At 52.6% G+C, this 22,281-nt stretch overlaps 1 protein-coding gene across 8 annotated transcripts in view; it reads right to left on the reverse strand.

The window, feature by feature from the left end:
- The window catches only part of NFASC (neurofascin), a 183,830-nt gene extending 167,127 nt beyond the window's left edge, over positions 1–16,703 (reverse strand). For all 8 annotated transcript variants that reach the window (XM_053915511.1, XM_053915505.1, XM_053915508.1 and 5 more), the window contains exon 1: positions 16,613–16,703. The gene's annotated coding sequence lies outside the window, so the exon portion shown is untranslated. The remainder of the gene's footprint in view (positions 1–16,612) is intronic.
- Between the last annotated feature and the right edge of the window lie 5,578 nt (positions 16,704–22,281).

A 22,281-nucleotide genomic window follows, 5' to 3' on the forward strand; every position in this document is an offset into this window, starting at 1 on the left:
GTCTTGGGCCACACACACCTATAGCCCCTGACCATAGCATGCCTCCTGTCCTCCCCACTGGCGGTCAGGCTGAAAACCATGGTCATCCGCACACATCTGCAAGACAACAACAGGAGTTCCCAAAAGACAGCCACATATCTGTCTAGAGTCCTCTCAACCCAGAACCAGCCTGAACTGGACAAAAAGGTCTCCTACAATTTTGGGAAATTTGTACCTTCCTCTCCCCTCCTCTCTCTCTCCCACAGGCGCGCATGCATATTAACACACACATGTATCATGAATGCACACACATGCACACACAGCCAGCAGTATTCTATCAGCACCACGGAGAAGCCTAGGGCTGAGCAGGTGCCAGCTGCCCAGCTGTGTTGGGAACCACCCTGCCTGGTTTCAGAGACTGTAACCCCCCAGGGCTAAGGCTGAGTGAGAGACCTTGAGACCCTAAGCCACTAAGGAGACAAAGCTTATCTCCCTGGCAGGAGCACTGCCTCTGCCCACTTTACTTCATTCACCCTACCTGGCCCCCAGTGCATGACTGGTTAGCCAATGACGGGTAAGATTCCTCAAGGGAGGGACACCTCAGACAGGCACAGTCATGAGGGGGCCCTCAGGGAAGGACTTGGGGGGCTATGGAGAAAGGGGATGATGGACCCTTACCCCTCGGCTTTGACATGGCCTGAGTCCTCATTCTGTCTGCAAGAAGTCCCCTCATCTGTTGGCTGCCTTACGTCCCCTGCTCCACCTAAGCCTGAAACAGTGCTGGAGGTGGGTGCGGCCCTGTGCTGGAAAGGGCTGGTCCCCCCAGGCGATCAGGCCTAAGAAAGAATGCATAAAATCCTGTGAAACCTGCTTTGCTAATACCCTCACTTTAAATAAGGCTCCAAGCATGAAATGAGTTTGTTCCCCAAAGTTTTATAGTCCTTTAGCTATCTGACCCTGACTCAAAATAAGCCCTCAGAGTTCTTCCAATGTTATCTATTTGATTATTATTGCCTGACAATGATTGATGAGCTTTCCATATACGCCTTGTATTCCTATGCAAATGAAGCCAATAAAAGCCTATCAAGGCAAGGGTCGGGGCACTCTCCCCTTGAGAGAGTGGCTGTCCCTTTTCCTCCACAGGACTCGGTGGTCCGTGTGAATTTGTCTTGTCTCAGCCACAACGCCGCGGACACTGCTTGCCAGTGTCCGAGTCACAGCTGTAGCTGAATATAGGGCTCAGAGCAACCTACACAAAACAAATAAAAAATGAACAAGCAAGCTGACCAGCAGCCACACGGCCAGAGGTGATGCAGGAAGACAAGGGGCTCTTCCCAGGCCTTGCCACCAAATCCTGTGGCTGTTGAGACCAGGACGTGGAACCTTGAGCGCTGGGAGGGTGTAGTGACGTCACATCCTCTGGGCCAGGGCTGCTTGACCTGGGAGAGGTCTTGCCTATGGTAGGTTGCTCTCCAGCCCCCACCTAGGGATCCAGGGCTGCCCTATCCTAGACACCCGCGGATACCCGAGTCACCGAAGCCCCGCGGGGAGCTACCCTAGGAATCAATGGTCAAGAGTCAGCAGGTAGATACTCGACTTTGCTGCACCCTCATTCCTGCTGCCTCCTCGACTGGGTACCAGCTCACTGGGCTTTGCTTCCCCCGCCTCTCCAGGGGCAATACTGCCCTGCTTTGCTGTGTATGACGTGTACCCACTTTTTTGGCCCAAACTTTCAGGAAGAAAATCTTTTGTTTCATTTTTTTAAATCCAATTATTTATTTATTTATATTTAGAAACAAAACCAATTATTGTATCCAAGGCATTATTTTGCATATGTATATCGTTGTTGCTTGCTACAGTTACACTTTCAATGCATAAGCATAAATAAATGAATTAAAAACACTTATATAGGTACAGAATTACAATTACCCATGTATAATGCGCATCCTTATTTTTCCCTTAAAAATTTGGGCAAAAAAGTGCGCATTATACACAACAAAAGACAGTATATTCGCTTTGTGTATTCCCTCAGTGTGGTCGGGGGTATGATGAGGAAGTGACTCGATCAGGGAAGACAGGGAAACCGAAACTGCTTTCTGTGAGAAATGGACTCTCATTCCCTGGTCTGAGATGTGCATCTCACTTCTGCCTCTGTTTTGCTGACTAACCTTCTCGTGTTGGTTTCCTCCATTTCAGAAAAGCCGTCCCTTCTTCCCCACTATCCTCCTTCCCTATGGGTGTGACCAGCACGAAATTAGGGCCTAAGGATAACTGGGTTGTCCATTTCTGCTAACTTCCCGCCCATTCCTTTTGGAGACCCTTCCTAATGAGCTTGCTCAGAACAAAGCTCCATCTGTCAAGCTTCCGCTCTCAGTCTCCTGCCTGAAGTCTTTCCAGGGCACCACAGATGAAAACGGACTCTCTCTCCCCACTAAACTCCAAGAGCTCTGTGGTCTGAGCCATCATCTGCATTTCTCCTTTACTAAGTACATTGTACTTAGCTCTCTTTACCACACATGCACACCTGGTACGCTTCCTCAACTCGCGTGCAAGGTGTTTGAGGGCACAAATTGCTTCTTCTCATGCACCGTAATTCTCACAGTACTTAACACAAAACCGAGCACCTACCTGGAGCCCCAAAATAGTTGGTGATTGCTCACCAAAGTCGCCAGGTATACCTGAATAAGGCAGAACAGGAAGCTGTTAGGAGGAAGGGAAGTAACAACAGCCGCTCACTGTCGAGGGACCCTTCGTAGGTGCCCGGCACCGTGCAGCGGGGTTCACGTGCACTACCTCATTTGATGCTGACAACTCCACGCAAGGTAAGCACTATTTAACTCCCCGGTTTACAGATGAAAACTAGACAGGATTTAAGTCATCTGCCAAAGATCACGCAACTAGTGAACGGAGAGCCCATCTGAGCCCGGGCGGTCTGATCCCGGGACCCAGCTTTGCCCTGTCTCCTACTTCCGAGACCAAACACATGTGCTCCATGACGCGAACTGAGACAGACAAACCTGGGGAGGGAAGAAATGGGAGAAGGCAAGTTATCTGAGGACAAATGAAGGGGCCCAACCAACAGAACATCTTTCACGACCAGTGAGTAGCCCTTGGCCTGTTTTGCTCTGTCCCCGACACATCAGCATCTGGGCAGCCCCACACGCCGTCCCCAGCCTGCCGAGAAACAAAGCATTCTTGCTCTCAGAAGCCCCAGCTGCAGCATTTCGTGGCACCATCTACAAGCTCCCTCTCTACTTTCCAAGGTTGCAGGACACAGAAGAACCATAGGATGTGTTCGGAGAGGGTTTTCCCAGTCTGACTCAGCATGGGGCCAGCTACTGTCCCAGGCCCTGACCCTACTCCTGAACCCCACTTCCAGAACCTTCTAGCAGGGCCCAACACACAGCATTCACTGTCTTTTGCCACATTTCCTTTAACCTCAGCCTCTTCCTAGACTCCCAACTGTCAGTGTAGCAAAACAAGCGACTGAAGGCCCTGCTGCGGAGGGCAGCCAGCCACAGAAGAAAGAGAGTCAGAGACCTGGGGGGCTGGGGGGTACCAGTGAAGCCCATCTCCCAGCTCTGCCACTGAGCTGTCCCACTGGGCTTCAGGCTGATTCCTCAGACACTCAGGATGGGTTGTGCTGGAGTTGCCGTGAGTCTGTGGAGTGGAAAGATCAGGAGCTAAGACCCGAGACCTCTTCAGTCAGATGCGGTGTTTAACGGCGTCACACAGACGGGTTGCGGCAGCCAGGATTCTGGGCGACAGGGCCTGCCCGGGAGTCTATTCCTATCAGAGGGCACCATGCTGACCACGCAGAAGCAGAGAAAGGAAACAGTTCTCAGAAACAGAAAACCCTAGCGATACTCAAAGAGAAAGAAAGAGAGGGCAAAGAGCCAAAATGTAAAGTGGGGTTTAGCGGGGAAAATACTGAGTAAACCCTCTGTACTTAAAATTAAACTTTGAACAATCCATAAACAAAGCTGAGGAAAGTTCTGGATGTTGAAACGCAGGCCGTGATACGAGAAAGCAATGTCCCAGCACAGAACCTCATGGAATACAAGGGAGAAAGTCAGCCAAGCGAGACACAGCAAGAGGAGGAAAGGGGCCCAGATGGGACCAGAGTTGGCTGTGGCTCGGTGGGGGAGCTGGAGGTGGCATGCAACGCCCGGGTTTCCTGTCTGGCGACCTGCACACCCTTCTCCTCAGTGCAGACTCGGTCAGCCTCAGCCAATAGCCGACGAGGTCCGGGTTACAGAGCTCTCCCAGCCATAGACAGACGGGCACCCGGACCATGCAAACCAGCCCTCCCCGTTCTTTCAGTGACCAGCTTGGCCAGGCTGACTTCTGCCAGAATGTCCCTTATAACAATGGCAGCATTGCTGGAGCTGGAGAGGTGGGCAGAGGGCTGCAGACACTGGGGCCTCCTCTCAGCGCCAACCCCCTCCATGGGAGAACGTGGGCCCCCACCAGGATGGGAGCACAAGCACGACAATGTGCTGTCGACATCACATCTGGACGAGGGGAGGCTCGTGGCATTGTTTCCCTTTTATGTTCCCAGTTTCTTTTAGTACGAGAATGAAAAGGAAACCTATAAAGGCAAGACAAATAGGAGCTGGGTTCTGTGCCTCAGTCAGCATAGGGGTGGATGGTGGTTTTTCTGTGGGGAGGGTGTCCCAGCCTCTGCCTTGGGGACAGAGGCTTTACAGAGCAGTGTCGGCCAAGGCTCCAAAGCTTTGGTGCCCTGAGTCCCTAACATTCCTGTGGAAGACTGGAGTTTCCATGAGACCCAGACTCTTCTGTCACTCTGCAATACAAGTCACTCGCAGACAAAGAAGCTTCTCAAACAAAGGAGCCATCAGCCTGTGCTGGAACCCAGAGCTGCCTGTTGGGTCGTGAGCCAGGGTTAGACCTGGGAATCAGACCCCGTCCCAGCTCTGCCACTGAGCTGTCCCACTTTGGGCAAGTTGGTTCCCATTCTGAGCCCCTTTTCTCAGTGTGATGCAAATAATGTCCAACTCAGTGAGATGACAAAGCCAAGCACAGTTTCCAGTACTCAGCAGGCATCCAGTGAAGGGCACCCTCAGCCCCCTTGTTCTGTAGACAGAGGCACATGTGGTGGGAGGGGCCTGGGAGGTTCTGTTGGAACTGGGTTAGAGGACTGATAGCCATGACTTAGCCCTGCCACTTGTAAAAGGAATTCTTACACAATTGCCTCCGTGCATATCAGTAGCACTGACAGAGCCCTTTCTCCTATATTATTATTATTATTATTATTATTATTATTTAAATAGCTCTGTTAGGTAGACATCATGATCCCTATTTTACAATGAGAAAATCAAAGCTAAAGAAGGTTAAACAACTTACCTTTACATCCCTAACCCTTCTGGCCTTCTGAACACTAACCCAGAGCGCTTTCTGCCCCCACACTGGAATAATCAGCCATGGAATATATACCTCCCAAAAGCTGACCAGGTTCCAGGCACAGGAAGCCCACTCTGACTTGTTCCGAGAGAACTGGCCTGTTCCAAGCCAGCCATGTGGATCCCTCGCGGTTCATGGAGCTCTGATCAGGCGCACCACAGAGCCCCTGGACATCACACCGTCACCAACACGTGCTGCCCGAGAACTACTGAGGGCCAGCACTGGTCGTAGGATATAAGGCACTGTCTGCCTGCCAGGCCCTTATAGTGTCTTGGGGTAGGGAAGGTGAAGTCCAGGGAAACGTCAGAGGGAGGAGGAAAGCCATCCAGAGAGCCAGCAGTTCTCCGGCAGGCCGTGCACCGGGCTGAGCCGCCCGGAGGGCCTTTACAGCATTCCAGCGCCCGGACCTGCCTCTCAGAGATGGTGGTGTGCTTGGTGTAGGGCGGTCCGAACATCAGAGTGTTTTAAAATCTCCCCAGGCTGCGCTAGCATAATGCCAGGTCGAGAGCCCATGTGGAAGGCCCTGCCAATCCGAGTGCGGTCTGCCAGTGGGCAGTTACACGGCAGGGTTTCAGAAATGCGGAATCCCGGGCCCTATCTGGGCCTACTGGCTCTGCACTTTAACAAGACCCCAGGTCACTCCAGCACACGTGGAGGATGGAAAAGGATGCCAGAGGCAGCCAGAGAAGTCCCTCCCCGGCCCCAGGTGGGAGACGCAGACCACCTGCCCCCGCCACACACTGCACATTCCTTGAGAGGAGAGCAGGGGCTCAGGTGACTGTGCGGAACCAGGTCACCACGCTCTGCTGCGCTCTCCTCCAGAGCTGCACCTGGGCACCATGTACAAGAGTTGCTGGAGTCCCAACAAGCCCCTTCTGTGACTCGGAGGAAGTCTGAGAGCTAGGCCCTGCCACCATTGAAGTGACAAGAAGAAAAAGGAGTTTCTTTCCCTTCCACCCAGTCCCCTGACCCCCCTCCCCGAGTGCTCCTCACCACAGAAAAGGCGAGCCCAGGACAGTGCCACCTCAGCACACCCCAGCACGACCCACCATAAAGGCTGTGCTGTCCCTGCCGGCACGGAGGTGGCTGGTACCAGCTGAGCCTCATGGAGGAGGGAATCCTCGGGAGGCCAGACAGAGACACACACATAATCTGGCCCCTCAAGCACGTTGCACCCCACCCCCCGCTCCGTATCCCAGCTACCACCTCTTTGTTTCTGTCAGTCGTGAATGCGCGTGTGTCATTCTCCACACACGCCTGCCTTGGCTCTCCCATTAGACGGAGAGCGAGCATCCTTGGCTCCTCCTTTGTCACTGTCCACTGTACCAAGTACAGAGACTTACACCCAGCGGGGGCTCAATAAATGTTATTTGTATTCACGCGCACATGCTTTCCAGGAGTCCAAGCCACGGCTCCAGGCTAACAAAGAGCTACTCACAAGCAGGACGGTAATCCAGGATTACTGAGTACTCAGGATTACTATCAGCACACTGAGATTCTACAGGAGAAAACAAGAAAAGCATAAGACATGGCTTCAAAAAGCACACACGCTAGTTTAGGAAATCAGATTTATCCATGGGAAGCCGCAGCCAGAGGCCCAAGGAAATCAAGCGTGTTTATGATGAGGTCAGACAGGCCCAGGGGCACTGGCGTGTGCCCACACAATGGACGCGTCCTACTCCAGTCTTTCGACAGGTTATTATTACTTACGTATTGATTGTCATTTTAAAGCATCCCCCCAAGTACCTCTACTATTTCCCCAAACCCCCATCCTGGGACATGTCTACTACACCAAGTAAACAGGACATAAAGACGCCTAGAGTTAGAAGGGGACATGTGTGAAGACCAGACCGGATACCCACCCAACACAACAGGACATCGTCTGTAGGCCACTTCACCCCAGAGCCCCACTTCCTGGGCCATTTGCACTGCACTTCTTGTCCATTCAAGGCTCCAAAATGTCTTGGATCAGGTCCTGGTACCGCAGCCGGAATTCAAGGAGCCTGCTCCCTGCCCTTGAAAAGGAACCCGCAGTGTGTCGTGGATGGTTGTTTTCGCTACGGCGATTAAAATAGAAGTCATGGCGAAACTCACAGCCACACGTGGATTTTCAGCTCAGAGTTAGCATGGGGCTTCCCCGGCAATGCTCAAACTCACCCCCGTTCCAAAGTCCCCTTACTCTGCATCAGAGTGCTGGGTGTGAGGGACCAAAGAGCAAGGGCAGATGGCAATGGTCAATATTCTGACTGTGAAGCTGGGCAGTACAACACAGCAGCCACTAGCTGCGCATGGCTATTTAAACTTAATTTAAATAGAAATGCAATTCTCAGTCACATTAGCCACCTTTCAAGTGCTCCGTGGTCACAGGTGGCTGGTGCTACCGTGTCAGACTGCACAGGGACAGAACGTCCCCACCATCACGGGATGCGCTACTGGACAGCACCTAACACTGAGCATCCAGTGTGTCGTTTGAAGGAGTCTGTAGGGTCTTCTGGGAACTTCCGAACTCTCTCCGTGTTCGCTGGAGAGGTTCAAGTACTCTGAAATGTCGAGTAGGAGTGCATTTTTCGCAATGAAAGACTCCATGTGCTAAGATTCTCGTGGAAATGGAAAGACTCCCAGGCAAAACTTACAGGGCTACAGACGGGGCCATTGTGCAGGGACAGGTGCCACACACATCACCCCCAACCCGCACTGTGGCTGCCATCACAGGACTGTGAGGTCAGATGCTGTACATCAGCGTGTGCCAGAAAGGGCACATGCAGCGCAGTCCTTGACAGAACTGTTTTCGGGATCCCTTTGGGTGGTTCCAAGCCTTCCCGGGCTTTACCTTCTAGCCTGGCATTATTGGGGAGAAAAAAAATCTTTCACAGGGCAGGTCAGCACCCTGGACAGCAACAAGCTCCCTACCAGGGCCCAAAAGAAAGTTCCAGCAGTCCCCTTTTCCCCAAGCCCCCTTCAGAAGGAACTATCCCCAGACACCACCGGGCGCCTGCGAAGGGATTTCCTACTCACATCTCCCAACACCACAGCTAGCGCAAGAACAAGCTCAGCTAAGAAGCTTTAAGTGCTTGCTCCTCACCCACTCCGTGAAAAAGACCAGCGCCTCTGTCAGTCAGGATTCTCTGCAGTTCCTGCCCCTGCCAGTCCCTCCAGCCACACCTTCCACTGCTCCAGCCTGGCCTACCCAATGGCAGGCCGCAGCTTCCCCCCTCTAAACCTCTCATTAGGCTCCCCACCAGAACTTCCCAATTCCGTACCACTACCTATTCAAATCCCACCCGTTCCTAGAGACCCAAACCAGCCCCTGTTTTCTTTTAAGTCTTCCCAAAGGACTTTACATTGATTTCCTCTCTCCTCTGACATCCAAAGCACTTCTAGTTTAATGATGCTTTGGGGAACTTCATTACATATTACGTTGTGTAATTACTAGGTTCAGAAGTAGTTTTTTAAGTTCCTGGTCGTTCGGGGTTTGGAAGGACTAGGTCGGCCACCACTAGCCGTGCAGCCCACAAGCAGGTCACATCGCCCTTCAGGGTCTGTTTCTTGATCTACAAAATAATGCCCTTGGACTAAACCATCTCTAACAATCTAGGAGCCAAGGATTCCCTCAAAACAAGTTGCCACCGAGATGTGTGCTGTGCACAGAGCAGAGGCGTCAAAGACCAACCGCAAGTGAGAGACCACTGCATAAGATCGACCCGAGGCACAGCCCAGGGCTGGGGCCAGCCTGAACCCTGGGTCCCCCCCAGCATGAGTCACCAAGGCTTCCATTCCACCGTGTGTGACGGTTAGAGAGAGATCCAGTTTCCGTCCTCCCCTGCGTCAGCACGGGAACACTGCCTGTGGCCTCAAAGGCATTTTCCTCCACAAAGAACATGCCACCCCCACCATGTGGAAAAATACCACCAAATGGGTGTTAGAACAGCGGCATCCTAACCACGTCTCTCATGCAAACACATGAACAGGCCGACCAACACCCGGCTGCAGTGTGCTGACTTCACTACTAATGATGTAGAAGCCCAGGAAGACTACGGGAAGTAACGAAAAGCATCATCTTAGGTGGTACCCCAAAATAAAATTCTGGCTAGTCTCACAAGCCAAGAAGTTACAAAGCACAGGGATTGGTGACTTAAATTTCAGGTTAATATTACACTTCTTGTCGACAATGATAGTTTCCTCTTCATGTTTAAAATCGTATTCTCAAAGCATTCAGCTTATGAATATACACACAATACGGAGCAAATGGAGACCTAAAAATGTTTGACAACTTTTGTATTATAAAGATCAAATTAGAACCAGAGTCTAGTCAGAATAATTTCACACACAAACATGCACATGCAGCCGTGGCTGGCATGGCTCAGTGGACTGAGTTCCCCCCTGTGAACCAAAAGGTCACCGGTTCAATTCCCAGTCAGGGCACATGCCTGAGTTGTGGGCCAGGTCCCCAGTTGGGGGCGTGCAAGAGGCAACCAATCTGTGTTTCTCTCCCTCTCTTTCTCCTCTCTCTAAAAATAAATAAATAAAATCTTTTTTAAAAGCCCCGCACATGCGTGCATACAGTGCACACCAGAGAACGCTTAGCAATATAAAGAGATGCGTTAAGAAACTCACTGACCCGGGAACCGGAAGATTCCACTGACCACTTGCACAAAATGCTACTGCCAGAGCGAAGTGGCCGACATCCGTAAAGGAGGGAATCCTCCTCACTGGGGAAAGATCTTGGAATCGCTCTGCCATCCATTCACTCTCACCCCACAGAGTCACAAGATCTGAGGACAGAACTTAGTATCTGGTCAACCCACCCCAGGGGGCCTAACCGGATCCAGGACAGTGAGCTCAGCATGAAGGCCAGAACCGTCCTGTCCTAGGCCCTTCACCAAGCTGGCCACCCCAAGTGCTCAAAGAAGGAAAGCAGAGGGACCCCAGTACAACCAGGGTAGGAAAGTAAAGACCCCAGCGCCCCGGTGCCTCCATGGTTATGTCTGAGTATACCTCTGCAGTCCTGCCCGCACTCACTCATTTACATGCGCCCACCCCCAAGCCGTATCACTTATCCATCGCCGTTCAAAGATCCCCTGCACACGCCTGCCTTTGCATCTGCTCTCCCTCCAGCCACTCCGCGATTAAATCTCCAAGTCTGCGTGTCTCAAGACCCACCTCAAGTACTTTCTCTTGCAAGAATCTTCCAGATCGTCCAAACCCAACATAATCTGTCAATCCTCTGGCATTTACTGACTGGAATTAGCAAATGTTTCTTATATTTGAACATATGTCTCTCACCTCCTTTAGGGCGGACCCAGGGCCCCACAGCCTCCACATAGCTCCAGACAGTACCCCGTACTCACACAGCAGGTGCTCAATAAATGCTTGGTGATGACGGTGGGAATGATAAAACCTTCTCCAGAGGGTCAGCTGCAACCCGAGGGCAGAACTGGGTATGAAACTAAGGGCACGGGCTGGGTGGGACAGACAGGCACCCACCCGGCCGACAACAGCTGACAGCCTTCTTCCAGCTCTGGGTTGGAAATCCTCTCTTCCTACCCGAGCTGCTGATCCCAGGCTGTTTATCTTGTTAACTCTGTGCATTGTGATCCCGGTAAGAGGTTCAGAAGCCCTCCAAGCCCCTCTCTAATTAAATTCATTAAAACAGATTGGGGTTTTCCTTCTGCATCTCAGAAAAATCAACAACACAATCAGCATCATAATGATGGGGACAGGGGCTGCTAGGGAGGCCTTTCAGGGGGGGCAGCCCAGCCAGGCAGGGGAAGAGTGAGGAGGAGCAGGTGAAGGAGGAGAAAGCAGATGCTCAAACAGCTGCTTCCCAGAGGAGGGGAGCTGCAGGAGTCGGAGGAGATGAGAACAGCCCCGGGGGACGACCCTACCAGGCCCCAGGCACTGCAACTTTCTCTTGGCTGGGCGTTAGGAAGAGGAAAGATGGGACAAGAAATTAACCACTGACATCACTTCCAGAGACACAGGCTTCTGGGACAAAAGGCTTTCAGCAGCCTTTTGGTTTTATAGAGACACACATTCCAGCTGTTCACGATGGGGCCGGAAGTAGAACACAGGCCTGCATGTTCCCAGGGGTCCTCAGAAGATGGGGCTGGGTGTCTCTGTCCTCAGGCCCTTTCCCAGTTCAGCTAGGGGTGGCGACCTCTGCTCAGGCGTACGCCTTCCAGGGACCTCCCCTGCGCACCACTAACCACCTCCATCTGGGCTTTTCTAATGACTCCCACCTGACTCGGACCTCCCCAGGACCCGGGGAGAGCAGACAGATATGGCAGGTCACTTCCTTCCCAGAGCACCCGAACCCACCAAAGTTTTGCTTAGACACGTGGTGGGTTCCCTCATCCAGAACACCTTCCTCCTCCCTCCATATCCAAGTCTACGGGTCTGCAAGGTGCAGCTCCATTCCCACCTCCTTCTGTGAAGAGCCGCTAGCATTGGATGAGCATTTCCCACCTGCTAGGTACTGTGCTGGGACCTTCACTACCTTATCACAGTCCATTCTTGTTTCTCTGCAAGGTTCATATTAACACCCCCGCTTTACAGACTGGGAAATTACAGCTCCTCAGCTAGTAAGTAGAAGAACCAAAGTTTGAATGTAGGTCTGTCTGACCTCAAAGGTAAGTAGTTTCTGTGATGCCCTGTCACCTCCCTGACTCCGACAGCCATGCTGACGGATTATTCCTTCCTTTGAAATTCTACTGTCCAGGGGCTGAAGACTTAATTAGACAATGTCCTGTATTACGCCCAAGGGGTGCACATGTGTCTGTCTTCTCTCCCCTACCTGAAAGCACAAACCACATTTCTGTATCCCTCACAAGGACATAGTAGGTCTTCAAAAATGCATGCCAACTGAGCCCTTCCACCAGTTTTCTAGAGGGCCTCGTGCAAGTAGACAAAGAGCATCCCAGTTCCTGTTTCTCCGCCAGGGAGGGGAGCTCAGCACAATACACAGGAGAGGAGCTTTGGCATCAAACAAATACAGGTTCAAAGTCTAGCTTCGCAACTCGCCTGTCCCACAGTCTTCAACAAATAACATCCGCTCTGAGTCCTTTCTTTACCTGTGAAACCAGTACCCTAGCAGCATCTCTTCATGCAGGGTTAACCCCTATAACGTTAAATGCGATGATGTATACAAAGCACAGGAGGGTGCCCGGCGTATACAACAGGAAGCACTCTTTAATGACAACTATTGTACTAGGCCACTTTATGTTTCCTGGTTTGCCTCAAGATCTAATACAAGGAAGATGGCTCAAAGTTCTCTAGCTGGGAGGCGCAATCTCACCAATGCACGCGGTCAGAAAAGCTGCAGAAATGCCTGCTCAAGCACGCACCCAGCACAGCCGTTAGCTCCCAGAGCCGTCCCCTGCGGCCACAAGGACCAGGCCATAAGCATCTGGTGTCGGCCCTTGCAGCTCGGCCTCAGTCCTAGCTGGGCGTTTGAGTAAATGCTGAAAACTTTAACATCGAGCTAGCCAAAGCCGGGGGTTATTCGAAGAGTTAACCCCGCAATCGCTCCAGGTCCCACTGTCCACCACGACTCCTCGGCCAGGCCCCTCCAGTGACAGGAACCACCTGACCACTGTTATTGTGGGCTCTGTATCATGTCTGTTATCTCGTATTAACTTGTCATTTCTGTATCTCCAACTTGACTTACATGCCCGACATCTAGCATGGCTCCTCGGATGTACCCAAAGGTCCAGGACACACTGATGAAATGAACTAGCTTAGACGAGGAGGGGCCCTCAGAAGATGGGGCTGGGTGTCTCTGTCCGCAGGCCCTTTCCCAGTCCAGCTAGGGGTGCTCGTGGTGGCCTCTGCTCAGGCGTACGCCTTCCAAGGTCTCCCCCACGCACCACTAACCCATCTGGACTTCTCTGATGACCCCACCTGATTCTGACCTCCCAGGTTCCAAGACCCTTCCACCCACACCAGAGCTTACAATATTTCCATTACCTTGTTTCTGAGCACCTACCTGCACCTGACTTGCTATTTCCCCATCAGGCAGGAGCTTCCCGAAGGCAGACACTGGGCCTCTTTCCTCTGACTCACCGGCATGCTAAGCATATCCTGACCACACTTTGCCCTTCAAATACAAGCACTTAGGAAATAGGAATGGGCGAGTCAAATAGCCTCAGTCTGGTCCTAGAGTTCCCTGTGGGTGCCCCCAGCAGGGTACAACTACAAAAAGAACACCCCTTTTCTTCCCCTTAATGTCTTTCATCTTACCTCCTCCATTACCCTTTTCCTCACAGTCCACTTCAGAGCCAACCTTGACCCCACCACTCAGAAAAGCACCAGCCCCGCCCCGCTCGTAGCTGTGGGGGAGAGGGGCTGTCGGCCACTGCCCTGTCCACCCTGGTGGGACATCCTCACTCAAGCTTATCTAGGTTACTTGTCTGATTACTTGTCTCTCTTTCCATTGCACTGGGAGCTCTGAGAGATCTAACCCCATCCTGCTTTTTTTGCCTCTAGGATCCCAGCACCCAGCAGAGCAGCACACTGTAGGGGTTAATTAGTGTTTGTTAAAGGAATAAATGTGTAACCAGCCTGAGCTCCTCTCACTTCCCTCTCCCCTCCTCCCAGAGGCCAGACAGAGGACTGGACTTCTCTGCTGCTCCGTTTCTGGTTTTCTAAGAATTTCTATTTCTAAAGACTAAGTGGTGATACACCCCAGCTCCTGGATGGTCTCGGAAGAGAGAGGTGACCAGGAAGGAAACAAGCCGCAACCCAGGGTGACGGGAGCTTTGGAAGCCAGCCCTCTGTCACTGCAGGAGCAGGACCCTCTCCCGTGCCTCCTCCCCCTCAGCCATCCAAAGCAGACCCCACCCCCCAGATACCAGCCGCCTCTTCAGTGTGTCCCTGAAAGAACCAGCGCTGTGACCCAGCCTGTCGGCCCACAGAGAGCTCTCTGGAGAGCTGGCTCCTCTTGTGTGCCTCCAGGTGTCTGCGTGTAGCCTCCCTGAGGTCAAACAAGGCATGTGGGTTGGGAGTCATTTCACAAAACTAGGAAATGTGTACATTGTTATCAGAATCCCCCACTTAACCTGAGCCCCAATCAGACATTTCAATGGCAGAACCTTAATCCAATCAGCACTCGAGAATGGCTCCAGGTGATGCCTCCTCCTGGACCAGCTTCCTGCCCCACCCCCATTCCTATGGCAGGGGGTGCAGAAGGGCGACAAAGCGGAGGGCAGCTAGTCCCCAGCCGAATGTCCCTCTACCGGGCACTGCCTGCGTCCCTTCGGAGCAGAGGCACAGGCGCGGGACTCAGATTCGTGAAGTGAGGGAGCCTGGTGGAGAAGGGACAGCAATTTGCTCCTAACCTCCGATTTAAGCCTCAGGGTTTTAACTAAGGTCCCTAAGACAGGAATTGGGCTGTTTCACAGGGCAAACACAATTTGTGGGGTAGGTGTCCCTTTCCTCATTTGTGCCATTACACACACACACACACACACCCTTCAGCTGAATCCAAAGACAAGAGGGAGAAATTACTCTCTCAAAGTGCCAGCTCAGTCAAAACAAAAGGTAGGAAGTACTAGATGCGTAGCAGACCCCCCTCCCACCCCCAACTCATCTCCTTCAATTCTTCCTGCAAAGCAATTCCACCAGATCCACTCATCCCCAACCCAGGGGGAGGATGTTTCTACCTCCCTTCTTCTCCCTTCCCCTCACTCCCACAGCTGGTATGGTCCCTCTCCCCAGGGGATCCTCCTTCCACACACATATTCCCTGGGCTTCTCCCACTTAAGTCTCAAGTTTGGCGGGTTCTGAGCTTGCCAGCCTCTGGCCCTATTCAAACAATCCAACCCCTACCCTGCAAGTGTGCCCTTGCTGGAGATTTGATTAAGGCCAGCAGGGCTCACCACAGCTCTCACCACAGCTCCAAGGGTGGGGAAGATGCACCAGGCCCTCACCCCAGGGAGAGGACAGGCAGCAACGAGACACTGTCATGCGCCCCTCCAGAATGAGGGAGAAAGCGTCTCCACCCAACACACTTGCATGCCGCTGCCAAGTGCCCAGAAGGAAGCAGGAGCCGGACCGGCTCAGGCAGGCAGGAGAGGGGCTGCCGTGGGGACCAGAGTCTTGGTGATTCAGCACTCTGCCCACTCTCAGCCCAGCCCATTGGCCACACTCATGGCAGCTCTTACTGCCAAAGTGCTGACTTGGAAGCTGAGGAAGAATCTTTCTAAAATCCCAAATTCTCCAACCCTCCAGTGGGGCTCCTCATCCACCCCTTTGACCCCCGGTCTCAGAGCAATACCAGGAAGCGGCTACTCAGCCATTCCTCAGACCCCAGCTCTTCCCCATCCTAGTTTCCCCATGCCAAGCACCCCCTCCCCCAGCCGCTCCAGGACACAAACCTCAACCTCTAAGGGAAGAGGAACATAATAGGGGGAGGGGTGCACCCTTTGCACCATTTGCCCCCAAACCACGAACAGGATCAAACATGTAGAAAGGGGCTTTAAGCGGCGACAGTGAGTACATGGGGCCTGCAGAGCCGCAGGCCTCCCAAAGCAGGGGCTCAGTACAAGCCCTGTGACTACAGGCATCACCAAGAAGGGCAGGTGGGGAAGGTGATGGAGGGCAGGCCAGATAACAGCCAAGGAGGAGAAGATGGGGTTCCTGAGGGGCTATGAGGCAGCTGGGAAGGGGCTGGGACAGGGTGTGCAGAGGGGACCTGGAGAGGACTCTGAGGGAGCTGATGGAGGGACAGGCACAGAGTAACGGGGGGGGCGGGGGGTATGAGGTCGGGGGTGGGGGGAGAGCAGGGGAGGGCTGGCAGAAGGGCTGGTGATGTACAGGGTAGGAAAAATAGAAGGGACGGGGTGATGCAAAGTGGATGTGGAAGTAAACAGAGGTATCAGGGCAGGGCTCATGGAGACAGCGGCAGAAGGAAAGGGAAAAGAGGGTGAGAATGCGGGAAGGGGGGAGGGATGCAGCCAATGAGATAGAAAGGCTGTGGGGTGTGCAGAGGGGTCGGGAGCTGGATGGGAGTGGGGTGCACATATGCACAGAATAGAATGGATTCAGAGCAGGTGACGGTGTGCAGAGAAAGGTCGGGATGTGGACGGAGGGGGATGGGGACAGGACCGGGGACAGAAAGGGGAGGGCGGGAAAAAGGAGGTAGTCCGTAACTAGGCTTCCGTGATCCCCTAGTGCTCCCACCTCCATCTTTCCGGTGTCCGAGCTCACCTACCTCCAAGAACTCGGCTCGGACCCTGGGCGCAGTCCGTGCTGTCGGCTGCCGGCGCTGCCACTTCCCCGGCGTCCCCTGCAGCGCCTCTCGCCGCCAGCCGCCGCATTAGGGCAGAGACCAGCCGGCGCGCGTCCCCGGGCAGCGGCGCGCCCCCAACACCTTGCGTGCGCGCCCTCGCGCCACTCCCTTCGCAAGTCGAGCGGGGACCCGGACGCAGCCGGAGGAGGAAGGGATGCTCCAGCGCGACCCCGTTCGCAGGTTCTAGACGGGAAAAGGCCTCGTCTTTCTCTTCTCACGGACCCGTGGCTTCTATGCGGACTGGCTTTGAAAATGATGTTAATTGGCGCCCGTTTCCGTTCTCTTGAGTGCCTACTACGTGCCAAGCGCACGGGAGGAAATATGCTGAAGCCCCAGCGTATTACGAGATTGTCCTTTGTATGCGCCACCGTCCGACTGTGACTTCTTGGGGGCAGAAATTTGTCTTCCGAGGGAGACCTGCTTGTGGTAGACTCTGCAGGAACGTTTGTTGAAGAGTTGTTGGATCCCAGTTGGGGATGTAAGGGAGGTTGTGACACGTGCGGGGGAGGGGGGGGGCAGAGTGGCTTTTAAAAATGGGAGGTGCCCTGTGCCCTAAGGGGTTTCAGGCCTTGTCCCCCGTACTTGAGTTAGTTGAAAGAAATCAAGGCCTGAGAGACAGGAGATCCGCGTGCTTCTCCTGGCTGAGTGACTAGCCTCTCACACGGGCAAGCACTTCTCTGTGAGCCTCAGTTTCCTCAACTGAGCAAGACGGAGTTGATTGGATTATCCCTTCTGGTCCCTTCTAGCTCAGACATGGAGAAGGCACTAGGACCTGGCTAATGTGCACAGGCTGAGACCTGAGCTCACTTATGACCTGAATCAGCGAAAAAGTCTGGATTGTTGTAGAATCTCAGCCTCGGAAGAGCACTTGGAATTCCAGCTCACTACCCCAAACCCCAGTTTCCTCAGCAGCCTCCCTCTGAGGTCCCTCCCATTCAAGGCTGCCTTCTCTGTGCTCACCAGCTCCTGCCCTGCCTGACTCCCCCCTCGCTGAGCTTGTACCCCCTGCCTGCCTCTGTCTCCACTCCAGCCTGTGAGCCCTCCCCAGGCCTGGAACATAGTAGGTGCTCAATAAATCCTGGCAAAATGTTCCACTCTTCAGTTAGGTGCTCTGAGACCAACAATTATAACTACTGGGCAAAGACTATCCCGTGGGAAAAGGGGAAAGGTGGCTATGGCAGGCTCTAGAATGTAGTCTGTGGCCATACCACCCTGAATGTGCCGGATAGTGTCTGATCTCGGAAGCTAAGCAGGGTCGGGCCCTGTTAGGGTTTGGATGGGAAACCAAAATGTAGCTGCCCATAGGTGCCAGGGACTGCTGGCAAAAGTTTTTGCAGGGTCCCTGTCTGTACAATTTGATTTCACTCAGAATCTTGTCTCAGCACCACTCTGGCATCCCGACTGTGCACAGTCTGGTGACCGTAAAAGCACACTGTGAGCAAAATAGTGCACCCTCCCAGAGCCAGTCCTGGCCATGAGGCCCTGGCATGACCTCATCAGCCAGTCCTGGTGCTTCTGGGGTGTCTGGAGAGAGAAGGGCGTGGAAAGGACTGAAAACTTCTCCAAAGGGCAGAATCTGGAACCTGGGAGCCCCGTCCCAGGGAGCTCACTGGCCTCACCCAGTCCCTGACACCAGGGTAGGAGAAAAGGGGGACACTTAGAGAACTTAGAGGATGGTGCACCAAAGCACTAGGGCCCCTGGGGCCTGGACCCATTACTTCCCACTACTTTCCTTACTGGGAGTTTGTAGCTGTGGCTGGCTCCATGGGATAAAGAAAATAGCTTTCCTTTTCTCAGCATGTCAGCCGCAGGTTTTCTTGTATAAATTATGCCCTTGCTTTTTACAGCACTAGGAGGTAGCTATTTTATAGGCAGTATTGCTAAAGTTCTGTGCCTCCAGCTCTAGAGGCAGCCCCCTGGGGTTCAAATCCCACCTCCACCACATCAATCTGGGAGAACTTGGGAAATTTATTTACTGACTTTTCCTTCTATTTCTTTTCTTAAAAGTACCATTAAAGCTTTATAAGTATGTAGTTGAATCAGGGCATCATCTTTCTGTAAGATTTCTCATAAAATACATTTCCCTCATGTTTTCCCCTGTCTAAAAGTTAAACTTTGAGCTGTTTCTCTGGTTATTTACCTTCATATTTCTAAATAACATGCCCTATTGCTACTTCTTGCTTCTGGCTTAGGCATTGTCTTTTGATTGCACCCTATGAAAGATTCTTTCACCCCTGTATGTCTTCTTTGGAGAGATGTCTTTTCAAATCTTCTGCCCATTTTTTTAAGAGCTAAGAATGGAGGTCTGGAGGGATAAAAGATTACACACTGATTTGATTACACAGTTAAAACTGAACTGGAACTCCAGTGTGCAGAAATTAAGTCTGGGCTTTAGGGAACGCAGAGCCGCCAGGGGCCTGGAGGGCGGAGAGGCAGCAGTGTCCGAGCTGCTGGCCTGTCCTGACCAGGGGAGGGGCACCACCTGCTGGCGATGGACTGGTGAAGTGGCTTCCGCCTGTGCGTGCCGGTCTGCGAGCCTGTCAGGAAAAGACTCAGTGCCAAGGGCACACAGGGGTGGTTTTTTCTCTCCAGACATTGGTCAGGCCTTCCTGCTCCCTTTTCTTCTCTGAGTTTGCATCTCTAGTTCTGGCTGAAACCCTAGCCAGCAAGGATTCTGTTGACCCTGGACCTGAAATCTCACTGTGTCCCTTTGTTGTGCGAAATGACAGGTCTCAGGTGACTTTTATATTCCCTGGCAATTCATAGCTCCCAACCAAATGTCACAGCCCTGCCTGCCTTGTGCTGAGCTCAGGGCACACGAAAGCCCCCAGGCCCTGAGTTCCGGGTGTTTGCAGAGGACACTCAGTGTGTACAGGGATGGTGGAAGCTGAGGAACAGGGCCCGGGCCCCAGCTCCGGTTACACCTTCCAAGCCGCCCTCCGCCACATGGTCACCAGAAGGTATGGGGAACCAGGCAGTTGCATACATTTTTGGTGGAGGTTTAACTTGGTGTAGCCTTTTGAGAGAGTAGTTTGGAAATACCATGGAGACTTGGGAGTACACTTTGACCCGTGAACACCACCTCCAGGAATCCAGCCTTTGGAAACACTAGCAGGAGTCACAAAGAGGTGAGCACACAGGGATGTTCCGTGTGGCCCCTCTAGAGGACAGTGGCCAAATACGCTGCGATAATCTCTGCAGAGCCGAATTGTGGAAGTGCGGGGTTTTTAAAACCAAACAGAGGGATAAACAATACCCCTCCCCAGCTGGGAATCCCGGCATTTAGAAACCTTTGTCAAAGAGCCTTTTCTTTCAAACACATCTGTACGAACCGCCTTGAGAGTGAGTGCGCACTGCCAACCACAAAGGCATCCATATCGCCATAATCAAATGGCTGAGACATTTAAACAATCTCTTTTCCTGAAACCTCTCATTCACTTTATCGATGTGGTGCACGGCACTCCTATTTTAAGACTCAGCTTAAACGTCTCCGGTGTAAAAACCTCTCGCTCTGCTAGACACAGCCTCTCCAGGTAGCTGTGTGCACAGTAAATGCCCCTCAGCACTTAACCATTTTGTGTTTCTTTATAGGCATGTGTCCCCCACTCGACTGGAAGTTTCCCGAGAGCAGGGAATCCTGCATCCCCGGAGCATGGCGCAGCACGCCGCTCGCCGCTGAAGCTCCGGAAACATTTGTCCAAGAAACGAATGAATGTGGGAATGAGAGCAGAGCTGTTGGGAACATAGGCTGTACTGTTTGAAGACGGTAGCCACTGGGCTGTTTAAGTTAACAAAAGTTGCAAATGCAGTTCTTCAGTTACACCAGCCACATTTCAAGTGGATAACACAGATTGCAGGACATTTCCATCGTGGCTGAAAGTTCTGTTGACCAGCACTGAACTGCATCATGGCCGGTGCCACGTGGAGCTGCGCAGGGTCCGACCCGCCCGACGGTCCAGAGCGGGCCTGTGTGCACGAAGGACCTCCGTCTTGGGCCGCTATGCTAGCGGACGGTCAGAGAAGTCTACAGGCCTCCGCCGTCTAAGACAGGCACGAGACATCTAAGAGCGCACTGCAAGGATACCCCCTTGATGAATAAATGCAGTCAGATATAAAAGGTGAACAGACCAAAGGAAGGAATAAAAAGGGGTTTGGGTATCCTTGCAGCCTGAAAAGTAGTTTCACTCCTCATGTTGGAAATGGATGTGACTTTGCCAGAATTATTTCTTGGAGAAATAAACATATCAGACAGGAATAATCATGCTGGTTATTGAAATACAGCCAAAGAAAATATTTGTCTTCTTGTGGCAACAACAGAAGATCTCTAACTCGGCAGCCACTGGTTTCTGGGGAAGAGCCCCTGTTGTTTCCCATAAACCACTGAAACGCCCTGTCCGGTGCCGCATTGCAGCTCCAGACTCTCTGTCTGACGCTGCTGCTTGCACATAGCAAACGTATAAATATTTTCTGATGAGGTATATGGGTTTCCTATCAGGAAAATATACCTGGCTAGTCCTTTGCATTTCTGCCAAAGGAACTGTCATGGTTGAGGACGCCTCCTTCTGCACTGGACCAGACCCACCAGGCCGGAGCAGCAGAGGAGGCACCACTGCACTTTGCAGCACCCCAGGGGCCCTGTGCTCCAGACCCCAGGCTCCTCTGTTTCTGCCTCATCCCCTCCCCACTCCCCCCTACCCCCTCTTTCCCCTTCCCCAAATAATCCCCCGTGGCCGCCAGGATCAGCATGAGCTGGGAGCCGGGAGGTAGCAGCTGAGGACGCAGCCTGTGGGCCTGGCCACCCCCAATTACTTTATCTTATTAAAGCCAATTTATTAGCATAGAACCCCTGGGAGATGAGCAGGAGGTGTCTGTTTTAAATATGTGTCTATACTTGATGTCTGTGAGCTTTACACTCGAGTTCAGTGGGAGAGACCAGGCCCGAGATGGGTGCCCTCCTGCCTGCCACATCCCCTGGGTGGGTGGACCCAGGAGAGTGGATCTGACCTGGCAGATGGGATGGAGAGCACTTCTTTTTTTAACTGGTTCTAGAGAGAAGGGAAGGGAGAGAATCATCGATGAGAGAGACACATCAATTGGTTGCCTCTTGCACTTGCCCCAACTGAACCCGCAACCCAGGCATGTGCCCTAATCGGGATTTGAACCCAAGACCTTTCCGTCTGCAGGCCGATGCCCAACCAGCTGACCCCCGCATTCCAGGGCTGGTGAGCCTTCTAAACAGAAGATTTGTCACAGCTTCATGAATGTTTGCGCAAGCTTCCTATTAAGAGTCCTCTAAGAGTTTGTTTACAACAAAGAACTTGTCTATGAAACAACAATAGCTTTATAAAAATAGTATGAATAATTAAAGTTCACTCCCTCTCAGGCTGCAAAAAGACTAAGGACTTCAGTTCTGAAGTGTTAGGAGCTGGGGGAAAGGCCACCTCCCTGCCAAGGAGTTTCTAGTTTGTAACGAGTCCTCATCATTCCTGCGCTCGTTGAAACTGGGGCTGAGATAAGTCATGCCGCGCCCTCTCGGGCACCAGGCAGCGTTTTAAATATATTGATGAGCAGCCATTATTTGAGGTTATTCA

The sequence above is a fragment of the Desmodus rotundus genome, chromosome 12 (assembly GCF_022682495.2).
Source record: "Desmodus rotundus isolate HL8 chromosome 12, HLdesRot8A.1, whole genome shotgun sequence".
Lineage (NCBI taxonomy): Eukaryota > Metazoa > Chordata > Mammalia > Chiroptera > Phyllostomidae > Desmodus > Desmodus rotundus.